Raw genomic sequence first — 9,706 nt, forward strand, 5'->3', positions numbered from 1 at the left:
GTCTCACTGCAACGCACAAAGGAATCACCCACAAAGAGTTCAAGTGGCATGTCGTGGCCTACAAGCCAAAGAACATCATCGAGTTCCTCTAGTTGGCTGATCAGTTTATCAGCACTGAAGAAGAGATAAACCAGAAAACCGACAATCAGCCAGGAGAAAAGAGGAAGAGAGAGGAAGAAGGAACGAACAACAAGAAAAGAAACAAAAGCAAGTCCCCGAGCTCGAGAAGCAAATCCCCCTTGCGAAGTTACAGGTTGGGGTCGACATTCTAGGACCCTTCTAATAAAGAGAACGAACTATACTCCCTTGAATGCAAAGCAAGGAGAGATCTTAATGGCCACATAGGCTCCGTGGAGACCCAACGACTAGGAACCTGAACGTCTATTGTCTCTTTCATCGGGACCATGGTCATAATACAGAAAACTGTAGAAACCTCCACGATGAGATCGAAGAACTAATCTGTCGTGGATACTTGAAGAAGTACATTTTACATGAGGAAAAAGAACAGGGGAACCGACAAGGAGATCGGAAAAAAGACACCCTAGAGAGTAGTAGATAGAACGAGCAGCCACCTCGCCTGCTACCAAAAGAAAGACTGATCCAAGGGGTGATTAATATGATCACCGGGGGATCTATTGTGGCGGGGTGCACAATATCAGCTGGGGAAACATCAATTTGAGAACTGAAGCATGAAGCAAAGAACCCACCCAAGCGACCTTGGATCGAAGAACAAATCTACTTTACCGAGGATGATGCACGTGGGATTCAGTATCCTCATGATGACGCCCTAGTCATGAAGATGATCATCAATGACTTTGAAGTAAAGCGGATCTTGGTGGACTCAAGCAACTCAACTGATATCCTCTTCAAAGGAACCTTTGATAAGTTGTAGTTACAATAGAGCGATCTAAAACCAGTAGATGCCCCGCTAGTAAGGTTCAGCGGAGAGGAAGTCAGGCCTATAGGTCATGTCACAGTACCAGTGGAGGCGGGCATGTAGCTGAATATTGCCCAGTTTGAATACACGTTCTTGGTGGTCACTACTCCATCCCCCTACAACGCAATCATAGGTCGGCCTATTACGCATGTTTTACGCGTAGTAGTGTCAACTTACTATCTAGCAATGAAGTTTCAATGGATTACGGAGTGGGGGTGGTACGAGGCGACTAGCTCGAGTCCCAAAGGTGTTATGTGGCTGCCCTCAAAGGAAAAGCAAAATTAGCAGAAGACGTCGAACTGGAGCGACCAACAGACTACAATGAGGAGCGAGTTGCCCCGATGGAAAAGACGATCCACATACCGGTGTCCGAGACTGAACCGACCAAGACTCTCCAGATTGGTGCACTAGTAAGCGAACCTCTCCAAACCCAGCTAGTAAGTTTTTTACTTAACAATTTAGATGTTTTTGCTTGGTCCACGATAGAAATGCCTGGAATTGACCATAGTGTCATAACTCACAAACTTAATGTGGACCCTCTAGTTAGGCCAGTCAAAAAAAGAAACGCAACCTCGCCCCGGAACGGTGGAGGATAGTTGATGAGGAGGTCGAGAAGCTCCTCGCTGCAGACTTCATTAGGGAGGTCCATTACCCAAGCTGGTTTGCAAACCTGGTGCTCGTGAAGAAAGTCAATGGCAAGTGGCGCATGTGCACCGATCTGAACAGAGCCTACCCAAAGGATTGTTTCCCCTGCCCAAATTTGACTGCCTAGTAGACGCGACTTCAGGGCACGAGTTGCTAAGTTTCATGGACGCATACTCCGGCTATAATCAAATTTGGATGGATACAGCTGACCAAGACAAAACTACTTTTGTAACCGAACTTAGGCTATATTGCTATAAGGTTATGCTCTTTGGTTTGAAAAACGCTGGAGCAACTTTCTAGTGACTTGTAAACAAAATTTTTGAACATTTGATTGACAATAAAGTGGTGTTATGATGACGACATGGTCGTGAAAACCTAGTTCTCTAGATCTTTAATTAACGATTTAGATGTTGTTTTTCAAATTTTAAGAAAATATAATATGAAATTAAATCCGAATAAGTGTCTTCTGAGTCACTTCGGGTAAATTCTTAGGCTACATAGTCAATCAACGTGGTATCGAGGCCAATCTAGAAAAAATAAATCAATCATAGATATGAGACCACCCCAAAAAATAAAAGAAGTCTAGAAGCTGACTGGCTAGGTAGCAGCCCTAAGCTGTTTCATGTCTAATTCGGTAGGTTGGTGCCTCCCCTTTTTTAAAGCAATTAAAAGGAATGAAACTTTCGAATGGACTAAAGAATGTCAACTCGTGTTTGATGAGCTAAAAAGGTATCTAAGTACAACCCCAGTTTTAACTCAACCTGAAGAAGGAGATGTATTGAAGTTGTACCTCTCCATGAATGTTGAGGTAGTCAGCTCAGTACTAATCAGAGAGGTGGACCAGGTTCAACGACCCGCCTACTATGTAAGTAAAGTACTGTAGGATGCAGAGACCAGATACCCCGACATCAAGAAGTTGGCGTATGCGCTAGTGGTAATAGCTCGGAAATTACGCCCATACTTCCAAGCCCATACTATCATCGTCCTTACGGATAGACCTTTGAGGCACATCCTACTTAAGCTCGAGGTGTCCGAGAGATTGACGAAGTGGTCCATCGAGCTTAGCGAATACGACATCCGGTTTGAGCCACAACCAGCAATCAAAGCCCAAGTCTTGGCGGAGTTCGTAGTAGAATGCACGTTCAACACACCGACCCCTAAACTGATTGAGCCCGCTCGCACATCGGAGGCGTCAACCAGTGCAACACCGGTCCCGATCAGAGCAGTACCAACTTGGGATGAGGAGCCCTGGATCCTCCATGTCGATGACTCATCCAAATAGCGATGAAGCGGTACGGGACTGATATTGTATGACCTAAGCAAGGTGAAGCTAAAGTACACTCTCCGATTCGGATTCAAGGCATCAAACAACGAGGCGAAGTATGAGGCGCTAATTAACAGGCTCAACTTAGCAAAGGAAATGGGAACGAAGCACCTCATCATCTATAGTGACTCTCAACTGGTGGTTAACCAAGTCAATGGTGACTTTGAAGCTCGTGACTCGACTATGGCGGCCTACTTAACCAAAGTTAGAGAGATTCTACTAGGCTTAAGCTCTTGCTTCATCATGCAAATTCCGAGGTTTGAGAATGCTGAGGCCGATGCTTTATCACGACTAGCAACCACGAGCGACAACACTATGCAGACTGTGTAAATAGAGGACCTACTTCGGCACAGCATTCTCAGAGGGGTAGAAGAGGTCGCTCCCATGTCACAAACGGAACTGAGTAGGATCGACCTGCTCGTTGATTATCTACTCCACGGAACCCTACCTGTAGAACACAATGTAGCTTAGAGGGTAGAGCGTCAATCAGCCAAGTGTGACCTCATAGTCGAATGGTTGTACAGGAGATCATTCACGCTCCCCTACTATCTACTCCACGGAACCCTACTTGTAGAACACAATGTAGCTTAGAGGGTAGAGCATCAATCAGCCAAGTGTGACCTCATAGTCGAATGGTTGTACAGGAGATCATTCACGCTCCCTTACCTACGTTGCCTGTGACCCACAGAAGCTGAACTCATACTTTGCGATATCCATGAAAGTTTATGCAGAGGATAGTTGGGGGGTAGGGCCCTTGCTCAAAAGACATTAAGGAAGGGCTACTACTGGCCCACAGTGAAAGTAGACACACTCGAACTCGTCAAGAAATGCATAGATGTTAGAGGCATGCCAATATCCTCCATCAACCTGCTACTGATTTGAAGTATCTTACTAGCCCGTGGCCCTTCGCGCAGTGGGGAATCGACATCCTCAGTCCTTTTCTGCCAGCAACTAGGCAGAAAAAGTTCTTGGTCATGGCAATAGACTACTTCACGAAGTGGGTGGAAGCCGAACCGTTAGTAAGCATTACAACCCAGAACGTGCAAAATTTCTTTTGGAAAAACATTGTGTGTCATTTCGGACTGCCCAAAGTCTTGATTTCAGATAATGGGAAGCAATTTGAAGACATCAAATTCCAGAACTGGTGCATCGAGATGGGGATTTAGTAGAACTTCACTTCGGTAGCACATCCACAAGCAAACAGATAGGCCGAACTAACGAACAGGGCTATCCTCCGCAGACTGAAAGCTCGCCTTGCGCGAGCTAAAGGGTTGTGGATGGACGAGCTGCCTAGCGTTCTTTGGGCCTACCGGACTACCATCAAGACCGCGATGGGTGAGACCCCCTTCAATCTCACATATGGTATAGAGGCGGTGATCCCGGTAGAGATTGAAATACCCATATTGCGACTTGAGGCTTATGATGAGAAAGCAAATAATGACAAGATCTGTACCAACCTAGACTTGGTAGAGGAGGTGCAAGACCTGGCCTACATCTGGACTACGGCATACCAGCAGAGAGTAGCTCGGTACTATAACGCCAGGGTCAAGAAGCGTCAGTTTCGTGTTGGCGATCTAGTCCTCCGGAAAGTTATGGTACCTGAGCCCAGTGTGGATAAGCTCGGACCAAACTAGGAAGGTCCATACCGTATAAGATGGGTGTACGGGGAAGGCACGTATGAGCTTGAGACGTTGAAAGGAAAGCAGGTACTTTGAGCATGGAACATCGACAACCTAAGAAGGTACTACATATGAGTCCATAACTCCAAGTATAAATTACTCCATGAGACCATCGAACTGGTCAAAAAGACGACGAGCTGGAGAGAGGACTATGAGTCACTCCTAGAAGCCTAAGGGCTATGGTGCCGATCTGACAAGAGACCTCGGCATGATAGAATTCCTAGTTGCCTCCTCGGCATAGGCAACTTAAGATCCGTTCACCTCTTTGGTATGGGCTCATTAAAACCTAGCCGCTTTGGCATGGGCAAGGCAAAGTAACCCAGGCACAGACAGGTCGGGCATGTAACTTACAATGTCTGTTCACCCTAGAGTACAATGATGATTAGATTATTCTTATTCTTGTCAAGCTTACCAACTCGGGAGTAATCTGCACTTAGAAAAATTTTGCTCCTATTTGGTTTAGCTCGCCAGCTTGGGAGTAATCTATACTTAGAAAAATTTTGCACACAAAGAGTTTTGCAAAGTACTTGTATTCCATTGATAAAGAACTCCGAGTACATAGTAAAGAAAAAAGGAAAGAGAGAAAGATTACAACTGTCTAGTCGAGCTCAGAGGCTCGGAACATCAAGTATTACAAAGGGGGGTCCAAGAAAAGAGGCATCAGTTAGTTCGGAGCTCCTCATGACTTCAGTAGGAGGATTTGTCTCCATACGGTCCTCAGCGGCACCAGTTTCCTCTCCCTTATCATTGAGTAGGTTGTTGTTGCTCTAGCGAGTCTTGCGACATCGCCGCTACAGCTTCTTTAGTGGAGCGACATTTGTACTGCCAGCCTCTGTGTTGTCAGGTACTTCGATCTTACTCCGAATAGTGGGGCAAGGTAGTTCAGAGATTCTCCTCGCCACTTCCTCTTCGTCGCACGCTTGATGCTGGCTGTTGCGCGGAACCGAGGGGTCTCCTTTGGAGCCGGTGCCTCGGGCCTCGAGCCGATGCTCTACATGGGAAACCTATTGACTGCGCCTCTCGGGATGGCTAGGTTCGAGCCTATCCCTCGAGCTCTCTCTTCAGGAAGTAGGGGGAGTATGTCGGTCGCCTACTGCACCCTACGACGAGGTCCATCCTAAGGGAGGGACCGGTACCTGCAAAGTTCTCTCCCTAGGGGGGGAGACTGAAGGGAGGGGGAGACTGAAGGGCATTCTGGTGAGCCTAGTGCTGATTGTTTCCCGGTTGGCTTGGTTGCAGTGGTGGGAACTGTTGCTGATATTGTTGATAAAAATAATACTACTAGAACTGCTAGAACTGATGGAACTGATGGATCTGTTGCATTTGGATTTGCATTGTTCGAATGCTCTGGATGAGGTCGTTGAACTATGAGTGCCCGATCCCAGGGGAATCACGGAAGGCTCCGAGATCGTGGCGTTCACCTGGGGGAGTGGGACACTCACCTATTGGGTAGTGTGTGGCACAGACCAATTGTCACCAAGGGTCCTTGGGAAGCGATTATCTGCTGCTCTTTCCCCCTTGTAATGTTCATGTTACTCTTTTCGTTGTGGCTGGAAGATGCCATTGAGGTTGAAACTGAGTCTGAGACTGTAAACAGAATTGGGATGACCTTTTGATCGTTTTCCACAGATGGTGCCAATTGATGATGCGCGACCTAGAGCTCCTAGCTAGAGGGTTGCCTAGACGTACTCGTGTGGTGAGCTGGATCAAACTGCAAAATAGAGATCAGAGTGACCGGGGTGGATGACCCAGGGAGGTCGCTCCGATGCTTAAGTCAGTATGGTTGCGAGCTAGAGTCTGGGTGCTAGAGAGCTTGAGTGTAAGTAATCGCGTGTACCTGGACCCTAGAGGGATTGATGCCCTTATATAGTTGAGCTATCATGGATCTCCCGAAACGGTTTTCGGGATCTACGGCTTGAATGGATGAAATCCATTTCCGCTTTAGTCAGGGAGTAACATATCAGTCAATGAAGCTTATCGTTGTTGCTCGGTCTGGGCGGGGAGAGGATAAGGCAGGCCGTTACGCGGTGTGATCCTGTAATATTCGGAGTTTGCTGGGAAGCTTCTGGAATCGATTACATGTCACTTTGGTTCTTGGGCTCCGAACTTGATTAGGCGCTGAGGTCACTCTATGCCCAGTTGGCCTTATACCGAGATAACTTTATGCAGGGTGGCATTATACCGAGGTGACCAAACATCCGAACTCTGTAAACTGCTGACTAAGCTCCCCTTGCTAAATTGTCATTCTACGAGCAGATCGCGTTCACATAACCTTTACTTACTACGTCATGCCAAATTACCCCTCACCAATTCTCTATAGATGTTACACACTTTCTTTACTTTCAAATCTTTCATTTTTCTTAAGTACCACGGTCACTTAGGAAACAAAGTGCAGAAGATAGATGAGAGAGAGAGAGAGGAAGGTGATAGTTTTCTTTGGCAAATTGAAAAACCATGGGCAATTATGTAAGAGAAAAAGTAAAGCAGGTTGTATTATTTTGAATTTATTAATTAAAATTTTAAAGTAAGAAAAAGGAAAAAAAAAAAGCAAGACAGAGCTGCGTTAATATTTTCACACGAAGGGAATTACACTCTCATAATTGAATAGGTGTCTCCCATTGAATGGAAGGCCTTTTGTTACTACCAATGACCTTGGATATAGGGTTTCTTCTATTTTAATTAAATTTAACAAATTCCATACATCACAAGCCTTGCTAGTATAATATATATTAAAAGGCTTTGCATTAGAGGGACTCTCCTTCAAGCAAGTAGCATCATATTGCATTCTTTTTATATAAAAAAATAGAAATATTCTTTTTGAGACATGTGTTTACCCAATCACATGCAAAAAAAAAAAAAAAAGATTGAGCTTTAAATGGTAATTACCTCCATTCTCAAAAAGGTTTGTAGTAATTACCTCCATTAAAAATAAACAAACTCGTTTATAGAATCCATAAAGTTGGTTGTTTATAAATAAAACCTAATTTAATTTTTTAAATTAAATAACAAATTTAGATATAAAAAATATCAAATAAAAAATAACCTAAATTTACAACATAAATAATGGGTGTCAAACAAAATTTAACAGAATATTGTCCGCATACTTAATTCAAGGTGGTCGTTCTCTAGTATATGTATAATAGAGAATGACATCATTTTACGTAATAATACACTTTTATTTAAGATTCACTATTTATTTGGTAATTGTATTTAATTCAAATGATCAAATCATGTTCAATTTGTAATTTAAAATTCTTCATAATGACTTTTATTTGAATTCCAAAATTAAATTAAGAAGATTAATATAGACCTCACATACTTTGGAGTGGAAACTTTTTTTTATAAATAGCCACGTATCTAAAATTATCAATTTTTTCGAGAGTGGAGTTAACTACTGTCACTATATTGAGAATGAGTAGACACATGCCTAAGGAAGAAAGCTTCTACTTGAAAAATATCTACCTATAAGATGCTATTTACTGAAAACCTAATTAGTTTGAGGGCTTTTCTTTAATATATATCAGCTGTATTATAGGCTTGTATTATAATAATTTTTACTTTACTTCACACCCATTATTTATGTTGTGAGTTTATTTTTTATCTAATATTTTTTGTCATATAAATTTGTTATTTAATTTAAAAGACTTAAACAAGTTTTATTTCTAAACAATAACCCACCTTATGGATCATACATCATTTGAATGAGGGTTTTTTCTTTTTAGTGGAGGTAACTACCATTAACCTTATTGAGAGTTGAAGTAACCACCATATGAAGCTCGTACTTTTTTTTTCGTAGAGTGGGTATACTTATACACATGTTTAAAAAACAATGCTTCTATTTAAGTGTAGAAATAACCACCCTTTAAATACTCTTTCTTGAAAGAATGACCCTCGCACTAAGTACAAGGCAACTACATTTATGTATTATTTTGTTTTTATCTTTTGTAATAATGCCATTTTATTTGAGTTTCACTATTTACTTGACAACTATATCTACTTTGAATTTCTTATTTAGTTTAAATTATAAAACCATGTTTAATATGTAATTTTAAATGTTTTTGTAGTGATTCTTTTATCTGAAATACAAATATTAATACAAGCCCCATATTATTTAGAATGGGTACTTCTTTTATAAGGTCTAAAGTTAATTTGGAATTGATACTTTTTTTATGGGTTGTTGTGTATTTTAGGTAAACAATTTTTATTTATGAAAATGGAGTTGACTACTTTCACTTTTTACTAGGAGTGGATAGACACATGTTTGAGAAATAAAGCTTTTATTTGAGAGTAAAAAGTACCCACTTCTTAGAATCATATTGTTGCTTGAAAAATTAGAATACCATGTCTATAGTAGGGGTGATATGATCACGAAAAACCAAACCTATGAGACCGAACCAAAAATTTTGATTTATTAAACCGATTGGTTTAGTTTTTTGAAAAATTGAAGGTATCGATTCAGTTTTGGTTAATCAATATGAAAAATTAATGGTTAACCGAACTGACTGGTATCCATATATTTATATATATTATATATTTATGTATATTATTTATATTTTTCACATATATATATTTTATATTATCTTTATATTATAAATGAATATATATGAATTCTATATTATAAATATATGCATTTCTAACTTATAATATATTATTTATTATTTATAATACAATATTTTATATTTATTATATATAATATTATGAAAATAAAAAAGCTGAAAATTTGACAAATGAACCAATTAACCGACTAATCCATCAGTATCGGTTATTGGGTTTCCAAAAGCCAATACTATCAATTTAGTTTGGAAAATAAATCGACGATTGTGAGCACCCCTAAATGAAAACCTTTCTAGTAAGAGGGAATTCCTTTAATTTATATTTCTTTCTTAGACATGTATCTACCCACTTTCAAAAAGACTATGAACAATTAATCACTCTTAGAAAAAGCACATGTCTATTCATAAAAAGTTTCCATTCCAAAATATGTAGGGTCCATATTAATCATTGTAATCAGTTTTCTAATTCAACTAAGAATCATTAGCAATACTCTTAAATTACAAATTAAATCTGATTTAATTATTAAAATTAAATAAAAATTTTAGTTATATATAATTACAAGAAAAA

Source organism: Nelumbo nucifera, chromosome 5 (genome assembly GCF_055504915.1).
Source record: "Nelumbo nucifera cultivar China Antique chromosome 5, China Antique-T2T, whole genome shotgun sequence".
Classification (NCBI taxonomy): Eukaryota; Viridiplantae; Streptophyta; class Magnoliopsida; order Proteales; family Nelumbonaceae; genus Nelumbo; species Nelumbo nucifera.